Source organism: Xenopus tropicalis, chromosome 5 (genome assembly GCF_000004195.4).
Source record: "Xenopus tropicalis strain Nigerian chromosome 5, UCB_Xtro_10.0, whole genome shotgun sequence".
Classification (NCBI taxonomy): Eukaryota; Metazoa; Chordata; class Amphibia; order Anura; family Pipidae; genus Xenopus; species Xenopus tropicalis.
The window spans coordinates 145,056,722-145,070,493 of NC_030681.2; the positions used below are offsets into that span (position 1 = coordinate 145,056,722).

Here is a 13,772-nt window from a genome sequence, read left to right on the forward strand (position 1 = left end):
CCCCCAATAAGGGGTAATTATATCTTAGTTGGGATCAAGTACAGGTACTGTTTTATTATTACAGAGAAAAGGGAATCATTTAACCCTTAAATAAACCCAATAGGGCTGTTCTGCCCCCAATAAGGGGTAATTAAATCTTAGTTGGGATCAATTACAGGTACTGTTTTATAATTACAGAGAAAAGGGAATCATTTAACCATGAAATAAACCCAATAGGGCTGTTCTGCCCCCAATAAGGGGTAATTATATATTAGTTGGGATCAAGTACAGGTACTGTTTTATTATTACAGAGAAAAGGGAATCATTTAACCATGAAATAAACCCAATAGGGCTGTTCTGCCCCCAATAAGGGGTAATTATATCTTAGTTGGGATCAATTACAAGGTACTGTTTTATTATTACAGAGAAAAGGGAATCATTTTTAAAAATAAGAATTATTTGCTTATAATGGAGTCTATGGGAGATGGTCTTTCCATAATTCTGAACATTCTGGATAACAGGTTTCCGGATAAGGGATCCCATACCTGTACTATTAAAAATATTTTCATGAAAAGGCTTTATCTATATAAAAACAGTGTTTAACATATGGGCTGTTTTATATTATATATTTTTTATACAGACCTCAATGTACAGGGGTATAGTTTATCTTTAAAATACTCATCTCCTCAGCTCTAAGGAACAGGGAGGAAAAATAACATTATTTTTTTTTTCCACAAAACTTGGTAATTCTAGTTGAAAATGTTTTTTTTCTAAAAATATGTATTTTATTTATGACTACAGGCTCCACAGTAGCAGCGTGGCAAGTTATCAAGGAAATGTAACTTCCCAGAGCCGGGGCTGTGTTAAGGTGCGGAAAAGAAAGATTTGCCAGGTAAGTGCTAACTGATTTTGGTACCATTCCCATTTCCAGGCTGAATGTGTACCTCTGTGAAATAAGTTACTAACTGGCCAACCCGCTGCAATGTGTGTGTTCAGAAGTCTCTAATCCTCAGATGTGGCTTTCTGTGAAAGAAGCCCACTGGCATCAAGTGGGAATGTGGCAAAGTGATTGTGACAGCTTCATGCTTTTTATCAGAATAGCTACACTCCCCAGCTGTTATAATCCAGTTGCTCTGTAATGATGCTGGGAGTGGTAGTTCTCTATTTAGTTTTAGTTATTGTGCCCTATTTAAAAGAAAATACACTAGTTACAAAAAAGGGTTGTTTTTTATATTTACCCCCTTAGAGAAGATCATGATGGCATAGATCTCCCAATGTCACTGATGCCCACTTTAAAATAATAAGTGTCTATTGTTATAGACTGATATTTTTTTTGCTATTCTTGTGGAAGCTGTAGTGGTTGATTTTGGATCTATTTTTTGATACTAAGCTCTAGCTCCTATGCTGGCATATTGGCCTAATAAGCTTGTGCGTGTAAATATATTGACATTGAATAACCATTAGCTGCAACTCACAAAAATTGAGGTTTCACTGTATATAGGACTATACATGTATTAATTTTCATTATTCTCCATGTATACATATTGGCAAATTAAAACAGGTATCATCTTTGATAAAGAGGCACATTCGTTAAAAAAAATTCCTGACTGCCAGGAAAATATTTCTGGCAGTCAGGTGTTTTTTTTTTTTTATCACACAATAGATCAAACCGCTGTGAATCCTTCTGGATTCCCCAGTTCATTCTATAATAAATCTGCCCCTGAATTGATTGTCTTTGAACACTGACTTGGGGTTAAAATCCATAACACTGGATAAAAATAGCAGCAGCCCTGTGTGTTTGGCTTTCTCATTCAGTCAAGGATTTATCATTATAGATATTTTTTTTTGTGCAGTCATGGACTAGTTTAGACTATTACAGGCTTTTCATGGTCCCATAATGTATTGGAAATAAATAATTGCTTTGTAAAATACAATAAAAATAAGGATATTACGATACAAAGGCACAAGGCTGCAGGCTGAGTTATACAGGGAACTCTGAGTATCACTCATGTATTATAAGGGATAATGTACCCCCTACTGTAAATGATAAGGATATTAGCAGTCACTGAGGGGTTCTGTGCCCATATAAAGGCACAAGGCTGCAGGCTGAGTTATACAGGGAACTCTGAGTATCACTCATGTATTATAAGGGATAATGTACCCCCTACTCTAAATGATAAGGATATTAGCAGTCACTGAGGGGTTCTATAGCCATATAAAGGCACAAGGCTGCAGGCTGAGTTATACAGGGAACTCTGAGTATCACTCTTGTATTATAAGGGATAATGTATCCTCTACTGTAAATGATAAGGATATTAGCAGTCACTGAGGGGTTCTGTGCCCATATAAAGGCACAAGGCTGCAGGCTGAGTTATACAGGGAACTCTGAGTATCACTCATGTATTATAAGGGATAATGTACCCCCTACTCTAAATGATAAGGATATTAGCAGTCACTGAGGGGTTCTATAGCCATATAAAGGCACAAGGCTGCAGGCTAAGTTATACAGGGAACTCTGAGTATCACTCTTGTATTATAAGGGATAATGTACCCCCTACTGTAAATGATAAGGATATTAGAAGTCACTGAGGGGTTCTGTGACCATATAAGGGTTCTGGCACACGGGGGAGATTAGTCGCCCGCGACAAAACTCCCTGTTCGCGGGCGACTAATCTCCCCGAGTTGCCATGACCGTCATCCCGCCGGCGAACATGTAAGTCGCCGGCGGGATGGCACACGCGGCGATTTCAGGAAATCGCCGAAAAAGACTCGCGAGTCGCGCGTCTGCCATCCCGCCGGCGACTTACATGTTCGCCGGTGGGATGGCAGGGGTAGGCAGCTTGGGGAGATTAGTCGCCCGCGAACAGGGAGTTTTGTCGCGGGCGACTAATCTCCCCCGTGTGCCAGAGCCCTAAAGGCACAAGGCTCAGTTATATAGCAGGTAATAAGGATACATTTTACACATTCCCTGCATTATATAGTAGACAATAAAATTACTTCAGCCACTGAAATGCTAGTTTTGGCATTATCCACTTAGATTAGAGATATTTAGTCTGTATGTCTACACAACGCAGTACACAGGGAGGTATCTAAATATACTTAAAACACAAAAGCAGGGTGACTGTTAGGCCAATATTACATATATTTCTAACATTGGTTTGAGTGAACTAATTTCAATCTGCAAAAAGGGGTCTAGCCCGAGGCTTAGATTTAGACATGGTCTTTGGTGTCTGACTTTCTAGCAACAACACATTTTTCTCCCTACATATTATCATATGAGTTTTCCTGTTTAAACACGTATAAGCTAATCATAATGGCACGTTAGAGAGAGTTCTGACAAGCGTTAGGTGAAAGCTCTAGGTTTTCACTCAGCAGGAGGAACATTTCTCCTCCTTCACTCAATCAGGAGCATGTGTCATATCAGAAAATTGCCTTGTGCCCTGATGATGATTAGAGGTGTCTCTGCTTGCCTGCCCATCTGCTAAAGCTATCCGTCTTCCGAAGGGACAGAAAGGGAGGAGAAGAAGGGCGGCTATTTAATCCCAGGGAGAGGTCTGACAGCCATCCCTATGGCTCTGCATTATTATTCTTATGGTGAATATGTCAGGAGTACGTAGAGTTGTCTGCAGCAGTTTGAATCAACAAGTCCCATGCACAAAAGGACATTTCAGCCACTTGGAAAAGGGTCAGGGATGTCAAAACCCACATTCTTTTGCCATAGACATCATTCTTTTTTTTTTTATATAGGGCATTACAGTCCCCATACCAGTGGCCATAGTCTGTGTGAATGTGATAGGGACCTTGGATTGTCCTTACCCCACTGAAGCTTACAGTCTAAGACCCCTATTACAGTCACACACCAGGGTCAGTTTCTGTCAGGAGTCAATTAAGCTGCCTGTATTTTTTAGGAATCTGGGTATAAGCTGGAGTACTCCAATGTAGACATGTGGAGAACATACAGACTCCCTGCAATGCTATGGCTGGAATTGAACTTAAAAGAGAAGGAAAGGTATAAACTAAGTAAGCTTTATCAGTAAATACAGCCATAAGTACTTACAGTAATGATAGAGAGTCCTCTATCAAAAGAAACACAGGATTTCTTTTTTGTAAACATGTTCTCAGGGTATCCGACTTCCTCTCTCAGAAACATCCTTCATTCCTGGGGCCAGAGTCTGCACAGCTCTTTTCTCTCTCCCATCTCCTGCACCCCCCTGCCTTAAGAACTCATAAAATCCCCCTATCCTTAGGAATGTGTGATCTGAGCTATAACGGCTAGACTGCAAACAGGAAGCTATGAACACCAAGCTAAAATGGTAGCTGCAATCGGAGAAAGCTTCTAGGGCTCTTAACTCAGGTATGAAAAAGTTTTCTGCAGAATAAATATAGTTTTCTAGGTGGCACTAATGTGGCACATCTATTGGAAGTTAAATGCCAAAATGACTTTCCTTCTCATTTAAGACACCAGAGCTGCCAGGTGCTAAACACTGCCCCAGGGTGCTTTTCCTATTTCAGATTCAGGATTTAAGAGATTTAGTAAAATATTTATATTGATGGGAGTAATAAAACACAAGTGCTTGCTTTGCAGCAGTGCCATTTTCCAAGGATTGTTAGCATTTATCTTATGTGCTATTAGTTTTTATACTGTTTGCTCCACCTAGTGGCAAAATGCAGAGTCTGTTAATAAGTGAGAAAAAGTGATTAGTGTTGCTTTAATGCTCTTGTTTTTATTTGATATGTTAATAAAAATAAATTCTGTTGAAGATATTTGCCAGGAGAAAACGCAGGATCTGTGAATGAAATAATTATGCGTTAGGGAATCAATGATGGTCTTTGTGTATTTACGCCGCTAAGTTCATTTTCCCAGCACTGATAAACCACATTTCCAAGTAGCTTCATTTATTTTACAAATATAGCCTAAAAATATTCCTATTTCCAATTTTATATGAATATACTATTCAGGGAGATGGTAATGGTTTGACACATACAATAAATAAGATAGTAATATAAGTACTGCAAAAAAAAAAAAAAAAAAAAAGGTTGTGTGCTCCGTTATACATGTACCGTATATATGTATAACTTTATTTATAAAGCGCTATATGAATATAAAATTAATGTACACATATGGCCTAACAAAGTTTCCCTTATTCAGCTCATATAGCAACCAGTTAGCACTTAGCATCTGAAAATTGAAATTGCTTATTATCTGTTCTGAAATGTTTAGAAGGTGCCAAATATAACCCCAAAGAAACAGCCAATCAGGTACTTCAAGTACTTACAGTATATGTACCCTGGGTACCCCTAGAACTATAGCAGGGTGACTGTTACCCCAATGTTTCTATATATCTGTAACCTTGTTATGGGCTAAGGGGGCCCAGCCTGAAGGCCAGTTAGGGGGGATTTGGGGTGAGTGTTTATTTGTGCCCTGGGTACCCCTGGAACTATAGCAGGGTGACTGTTACCCCAATGTTTCTATATATCTAACCTTGTTATGGGCTAAGGGGGCCCAGCCTGAAGGCCAGTTAGGGGGGGGATTTGGGGTGAGTGCTTATTTGTGCCCTGGGTACCCCTGGAACTATAGCAGGGTGACTGTTACCCCAATGTTTCTATATATCTGTAACCTTGTTATGGGCTAAGGGGGCTCAGCTTGAAGGCCAGTTAGGGGGGGATTTGGGGTGAGTGCTTATTTGTGCCCTGGGTACCCCTGGAACTATAGCAGGGTGACTGTTACCCCAATGTTTCTATATATCTGTAACTTTGTTATGAGCTAAGGGGGCCAGTTAGGGGGAGATTTGGGGAAAAACTGTGTAAATACTAGGTAGGAACACCTGTTAGGAAAGTGTGAATAAATCTCTTTATGGTGTTACTAGTACTTTAAATAAACAAAACTCCGATATGCCAGGCTTTCATGTAAAGTTTTGCCTGTATTTTGGAAGTGCTTTTTGCAGACGTGCCAGTAAGCGCACAGACAAGTGGAAGTTTTGTCCTCTAAACGCCTGGGTCTACAATCATTATAATTGCTTCTTTTACATCTCTCGGTTAAAAAGGCGGCGTTTCATCGCTGGAGCAGGAGCCAAGCCCAGCCCGGCGTTCTGGGATCTGTGCAAAAACTCCAGCTGTGTGAAGCTAAATGTAAAAATGAGCACATCGCCTCTGGGCGTGTAAGAGCTTCAAGCACACACAGTGAATATGAAACCTAATGTGCCAACTCAGCTCCGCAGAAATATATGTTCAGCCACAAGCAGGAAAATATTAACAAACTTTGCATAATGCTTCTAGCTTAAATGCAAAAAGTCTCACTGCTCTGCCATCTTGGTCCGACCACTGGTGGAACTGATTGCTTGGCATCATTAAAAGGATTGCACATCTTATATTGTCTTATATAGGGCAGTTCTAGGGGCAGATTATTGTCACTCCTTATAGGCACAGCAGAGATATGATTAATATATGATTAATTTACATTTACAGGTCTGCTGCCTGGAGAGATCTGTGATTGATTTAGCTAGAGTAGTCAAAATAATAGTGCTCGGTAGAGCGTGCAGAAACAATTAGCTATTAATATAAATCACTAATCCAACACTGGCATTCGAGTTTGACTCTTTGGTAGGGTTCCTTCCCCACTTCAAAAACATGAATGTATGCAGGTATATTTATACCTATGTGCACATTTGTTGTCAGCATATTTGCATTTATACCTATAAATTGGAGATACCATACTTCTGCCTTAATGTGAGGGATTCCCAACTAAGGTGAGGTTAGGAGGGGCGGATGGACGGATGGACAGACAGGAAGAGAGAGAGAGAGAGATAGATTGATAGGTACACAGATGGAATTATGTAGAGATGGAATGTTCGGGGCAGACAGTAAAGGATATGAAAAGCCCAATAGTTCATAGACTAATCTAATGGAGATTACATGCTAATAGTTATTAATTAGCTTTAATTCATGTATTTATGATTCACCATGGTATTAAATCCCATAAAAAGGCATAGGCATAGCTGAACACCTTTCAGAGCATTAAGCCCATAATCTTAAAGCTTCTTGATGTGCCAGACCTGAATGTGCAGTGTTCAGCAGTGTCTGCATCTTAGGGACAGGCAATTAGATACCGTTCCAATGTTGCTGAACTAGAATTCCAGCCTCTACCCTCAGCCTGCTGCCGGTCTTCTACTCCTAAATGGCTCAGAGCAACAATTTACAGCCAAGCCACCTTTACATTATCCTGAACAGCGTCCTACAGCATCCTTGCCGGCGCTCCCCCAACTGACTGTTCCTCCCCTGACGCGTTCAATTTATACGCGCTCGGGGAGGACGTCGGGTGGGGGCCCTGCGGGGGGGTTAGGGGGGTCCCTGGGGGGGGTAGGGGAAACAGCTGGCTGGGGCACCTGCAGGGCCCCTAGGGCGGGAGCCCCGGTTGGCCCTGCACCCCCCAGTCCGACCCTGAATGCATGGCCATCTTTAATTTTTAATGTTGAAGTAAGTAGCGGAGAGAAGGCCTGGACTGGCAATCTATGGATTGAGGGGCTGCTTTAAAATGCAATAGACAGTCACTTTTTATTGGGCTGGTGGGGGCTGTTTGGGCCTCTGTTGACTTGAGATGCCTATTTGGGATCATAGCCCAGACCTGGCAGAGGGCGGAGGCGACTTGCTTGTGGGCAGGTGGCAGGGCCTTCCAGGATTTTCCCCAGTATCCCCCTGAGCCAGTTCAACCCTAGGGGGCACATTTACTTACTCACGAACGGGCCGAATGCGTCCGATTGCGTTTTTTTCATAATGATCGGTATTTGGCGATTTTTCGGAAAATTGTCGCAACTTTTTCGTAGCCATTCCGAATGTTGCTCAAAATCTGGCAATTTTTTCATAGCGTTACTACTTGCGCGAAAAGTCGCGACTTTTTCGCAGCTTTCGTGCCGAGTACGAAAGATTCGGATTCATTCAAGCTTCAGGTTGGAGCTGCAGAGTGCCATTGAGCCCTATGGGAGACTTTTCTTGGGCCAGGTTGGAGCTGCAGGGTGCCATTGAGCCCTATGGGAGACTTTCCTTGGGCCGGGTTGGAGCTGCAGAGTGCCATTGAGCCCTATGGGAGACTTTCCTTGGGCCGGGTTGGAGCTGCAGAGTGCCATTGAGCCCTATGGGAGACTTTCCTTGGGCCGGGTTGGAGCTGCAGAGTGCCATTGAGCCCTATGGGAGACTTTCCTTGGGCCGGGTTGGAGCTGCAGAGTGCCATTGAGCCCTATGGGAGACTTTCCTTGGGCCGGGTTGGAGCTGCAGAGTGCCATTGAGCCCTATGGGAGACTTTCCTTGGGCCAGGTTGGAGCTGCAGAGTGCCATTGAGCCATATGGGAGACTTTCCTTAGGCCGGGTTGGAGCTGCAGAGTGCCATTGAGCCCTATGGGAGACTTTCCTTGGGCCGGGTTGGAGCTGCAGAGTGCCATTGAGCCCTATGGGAGACTTTCCTTGGGCCGGGTTGGAGCTGCAGGGTGCCATTGAGTCCTATGGGACTGAAAGTTTCGCCCGCCGCTTACGAGCGCTCAATACGAAAAAGTCGCGACAAGATAGGAGCGCATCGTAATGGCTACGAAAAACTCGCGTTTTTTTGTGCAAATCGTATTGGTAACGAAAAAGTCGTGACAATTTCCGAAAAGTCGGAAAGGCGCCGAAAAAAATCGCAAAAAATACGAAAAAATCGCAAAATGTTCGTTTTCCAATCGGAATTTTTCCAATTCGGATTCGGAGGTTAGTAAATGTGCCCCTTTGTTTTATTTGATTCTTTTTAGCCACAAGAACATTAATGAGGTTGGACACTGATGTTGGAGATCAGGCCTGTCTCACTATTGGCGTTCTAACTCACAGGAAATCGAGGCTTTTACAAAGCAGAAACTCTTAATGATCCGGCACCAGGGTACGGGAGAGGAAGCCTATAATAGCCCCTTAACTGGCTATTGCAGAGACAATGGAAAAGTAATTGATACAAAACCGGCAGGAGAAAACCACACTGCCTCCTGTGGCTCAGCCTGGGGGGATAGGGACCAGTGCAGCTCCGGAAGCACAGAATGATCAGGGTTGTTACTGTATGATTTACCAGTGTTGGCTAGGGTGGCTTTGGTTTAAACAGCCATTACCAATAATTGGAAGGAGTGTCCGTGCATTCAGCTATACAGTGTATTTCTATATAATCTGTCGGCTTGTGCCACCGTGACTCACTGCGCTCAGGATCACTTGTAACAAATTAAAAGTAAATCGTATTGCTAGACTTTGCCTCCATCCTTTTCCTTTCATAAACTCAAACGAAGGGAAGTGAGTGGGAGATGGTTAATACCATTCGTGGTTATTCCTACGCTCGGATCTAATGCATTACCCATATTGCCTCTGTGTGAATTATGTATTCTGCGGATTTTAATTTTGCCTTCAAGGGAAATATATTAAATGTATCCAATAAGCTTATAATAACATGCTCTGTAATTAAAGGGGAAACTCATCTTTACATTTTGAGGAATGGAATAGGCCCAGTTCTACCCAAGCCTGTTGTGGGTCCCCAATGTTTTGTGGTAATGTTATGTTACAGGTGTGGTTCCCCTTTAAATTAACCTTTAGTACGTCATTAAATGGCTAATTCTAAGCAACTTTTAAATTGGTCTTCATTATTTATTTTTTATAGTATTTGCATACTTCTTCCAAGTCTTTCCCACTCTCAAATGGGGGTCACTGACCCCGGCAGCCAAAAGACAATTACTCTGTGAGGCTACAATTTTATTGTTGTTGTCACTTTTTATAAATTATTTTTCTATTCAAGTCATATGCTATTTATATACCAGTGTCTCATTCAAACCACTTCCTTGTTTATAAGGTAATTTGGACCCTAGCAACAAGATTTTTTTTATCGTTTTTGAATTATTTGCCTTCTGCCTTCCAGCTTTCAAATGTGGCTCAATGATCCCAGCAGCCAAAATGCTATTGCTCTGTGAGACTACAATTTTATTGCTATTTATGCCCTTTTCTATTTATATTCCCAAGTCCCTTGTCTGGTTGCTAGGTTAAATTGGACCCCAGCAACTAGATAGCTGCTGAAACTCCAAACTGGAGAGTTGCTGAACAAAAATGTAAATCATTTAAAAAACTAGAAATAATAAAAAAAAACTAAGACCAATTGCAAATCGTCTCAGAAAATTACTCTCTACATCATATTAAAAGGGAGCAACCCCTTTAAAGAATCATTTCTATGTGAGAGTAAATATACTGTACATACATACTTAGTCCAGAAACAGCTGTAGGGCCACAGGTTACATATCCCAGCTATATGGCATGGAGCCATGTATCCCGGTGTATAGGTTCTCCCCTCCTTTCCCACCACCTTTGCTATTTCTAATAACTCCTTCATCCTGATAAAGCCCCCCGCCCTTTGTAAGCTTGCTTGTATAAGTAGTTTGCCCACACGAGTCTAAATATTGTGCATAAAAGTTACCCGCCAGGAATGACTGTTCCGCAGTTTAATCTCCTTACTTTTATACCGAGCCTCCCATTGTCAGGCATAAAGGCAGAAATAAATGTGGATCATATTTATCGGCGCACAGCTTCTTCAAAATTCCATCTTCTCCTCCCCGTTGAGCTGGTAGTTTATAGTGCCAGCCTTCAGACTGCCAGTATAACAACATGCCTAGGCGCTGTGCTGCTATGTGGCACAATTGTTACTGTTAAGGTGGCCATACACAATCAGATTTGCGACCTCGCCAAATGAATGAATCTTCTTTTGATATGTCCACCTAAAGGTGGGCCCTAGGGCCAAATGATTGAATTACAAGCGAGCATAGGTGCCGTCGGCGTTGATGCGGCCCCCAATTCAAAGGAAAATCAAAACTGCCCGATTTTAGGCCAGTTATTGGTTGGGTAGACCTGTCGGGGGTGCCCATATGCAGGCAGATAAGCTGCTAAATCAGTCTGATGGACCTGAATCAGCAGCTGAAATCTGCCAATGTATGGCCACCTTTAGAGAAATCTCTCCAGATAAATTTGGGGTACATTTTTAATACATTTTTATTACATTGGTATAGATTGTCCACTATTAGGCTTAAGAGCCAGTCTACCCTCACGTTTTCCTGGAGAATTGTGCAGTACAGGGGAATCCCTATGCTGAATTAGTTTTATGGTATCTCTGTACAGGCTATAAGCAAATGATTTGTATAGGGTACTTTTTAATTCTAAACTACTGTTTACATAGCAAATAATTCCCTCAGCCATTTAAAATTTTACTCCTGAACGAACAAATGTATTTGTAGCTGTAATATTGGTGTGTAGGCGCCATCTCAGTGCATTGTGCCTGAGTCTGAGCTTTCAGCCAGCGCTACTCATTAGAACTGCTTTCAGCTAACCTATTGTTTCTCCTACTCCCATGTAACTGGAGGAGTCCCAAGCCGGACTTGGATTTCTTACTATTGAGTGCTATTCTGATACCTACTGGGAGCTGCTATCTTGCTCTCTTGCCATTGTTCTGCTGATCGGCTGCTGGGAGGGGGGGATATCACTCCAACTTGCAGCGCAGCAGTAAAGTGTGATTGAAGTTTATCAGAGCACAGGTTACATGGTTATGGCACCTGGGAAATGAAGAATATGGCTAGCCCCATGTGAAATTTCAAAATTAAATATAAAAAAATCTATTTGCACCTTTGAAATACAGCTTTCAGTGCAGGATTCTGCTGGAGAAGCTCAATCAACTGATGGGTTTTTTAAAAAAAAAAAGTTTTCCCATGACAGTATACCTTTAAGGGGCTGTTTCTGCTAAATTGTGCTTAGTACAGGGTCTTGGCTATGCTGCCATAGTTTTATGGTATCTCTGTGTACAGGCTATGAGCAAATTTAGGGGGCTGTTCTTGCAGAATTATGCTTAGTACAGGGGATAACTATGCTGCCCTAGTTTTAATTAAACTTAGGGGCTGTTCCTGCTGAATTGTGCATGGCATAGGGTGTTGGCTATGGTGGAATAGATTTATGATATCTCTCTGTACAGGCTATAATCATGCTTAGTGAGCTGTTTTCGTGTATAGGTATATCCATATGTATGTAAAAAAGCTCTCCAAATGACAAAAAAGAGTAGTCTATGGGTGCAAAAGGCAGATCCTGCCGTGTATAACCATCAGGTATATCTCACGCGAGTCTGCGCAGGGAAGTCACTGACGGGCTGTAAGCTTCCCGGGGAGAGTTGTCAAATTTTAAAGCTGTGCGCATTTCTCCTGCCAAGATGTGTTTTATAATGATTATATCCATTTGTATTGCTTGGCACCATGGGCATACACAGGAATTTATCTTTCAGAACTCGTTTATGAAACAACAGTCACATTCCAGCAGGATAAAATCAGAGCACTTTCATCACATAGCTTCGATCTGTCCTTTCTGCCCACAGAAAGCATTGCTGGTGGGGCAGTGCCAGGGGCTGTTATTGTGGCAAAGACTCCAGCAGCAGCGGGCAAGGCTATACATCTCTGCCAACTTGAGGTTGGTGCAGGGCGCAATTAACAGTTAGTAATTCCGTTGTACAGTAGACGGGTTACTTTTACTGATAATCCTGAAAATAAATCCATTCAGGACTTTTATTCCCATGAATCGAGATACTAGAATTTTCCAGCCAAGCCATAATCTTCTTTCTAATGACAAAAAAAAATCATTTTTCTTATATTTGTATGAGAAGCTTCATCCAATGTTCTTGACCTCTCTGACAGCAACTTCTAGCTTCTGGGTGACATTTATCTCTCTTAAATGTGCGTTTCCTGCCAAAGCTCGAAAATGATCAATTATTTCTGCAATAAATGATCATTTTTAGTGTTTCTGCGTGTCCCATGAAATCAGGGATTGGGTTAGTTAGGAGGGGGGCAGGGTTTTGTTCATTAGAAAGCCCCTTGCTCCCCTGTTCTAAATCCAGTTGTATATTTAATACTTTGTTCCCCTTTATAGTCAATTTTTATTTCTATCTCTATATTTGGCACTTGTAGAAAAACTTAGTATTTCAGGCTAATAATCAGCTCATGTCTCTCTGCATGTTTTTTTTTAATTCTTTCCCCAACGTAAGTGAAACACGCAATTCACATTTGAACCTCCTCCACAAAAAAAAGATATTTTTCCCTTCCCCTGCAGAGCGGTGAATTACTTCCACCAACAAAAACATTAAAATAAACCTCTGGCTTTTAATACAAGTGGTTTCATTTTGAGAAAGATGCCAGGCTGGAATACTAAAATATGTGTAGAAACGTGTCTATGAAAATAGTGACTACTTGTACCTTTACTGGGACTGGGACTAAGCTAAATAATGAACCAATAGAAAACATTCAAAATAACTTGATGTTAAATTGATGCGAGTGTTATTCTAAGCACTTCTGCACTTTGCATTCATTCATTATTTTTTTTTTAATTCCAAGATATTATGCATTAAAGTACTGTTAATATGAATACATTTTGTTACAACAGCTCCATCTGCTGGTCACTTTCCAAACATGACCTAGTCGAGGAAGTTGTCATGACACAGAGGGCTGGTCTTATGTTTTTCTGGTTAGGTAAGATGTTAGAAAAGTTATCTGAGGTTTCTAATATTTTTTCTAACCAAAAAAAGATCAGATCAGCATTTTTCTTTCTCCTGACAACCTCCTCCTCGACTACAGTTCATGTTCAGAAAATGATCTGCAGTACTTTTGACCATTAAAAAATAAATAAATAGAAATTGTAAAAATGCTTAGAATAGCACACTCATTAATTTTGCATCAACTTGTTTTAAAGGTTTACTTATCCTTTGATACCCCCAATATTCTATAAGC

General features: G+C 41.4%; 1 protein-coding gene across 3 annotated transcripts in view; it reads left to right on the top strand.

The window, feature by feature from the left end:
* klhl29 (kelch like family member 29) overlaps positions 1-13,772 on the top strand; it is a 580,607-nt gene that overhangs the window by 208,854 nt on the left and 357,981 nt on the right. For all 3 annotated transcript variants that reach the window (XM_002935976.5, XM_031902990.1, XM_012971232.3), the window contains one exon: positions 781-871. The gene's annotated coding sequence lies outside the window, so the exon portion shown is untranslated. The remainder of the gene's footprint in view (positions 1-780; positions 872-13,772) is intronic.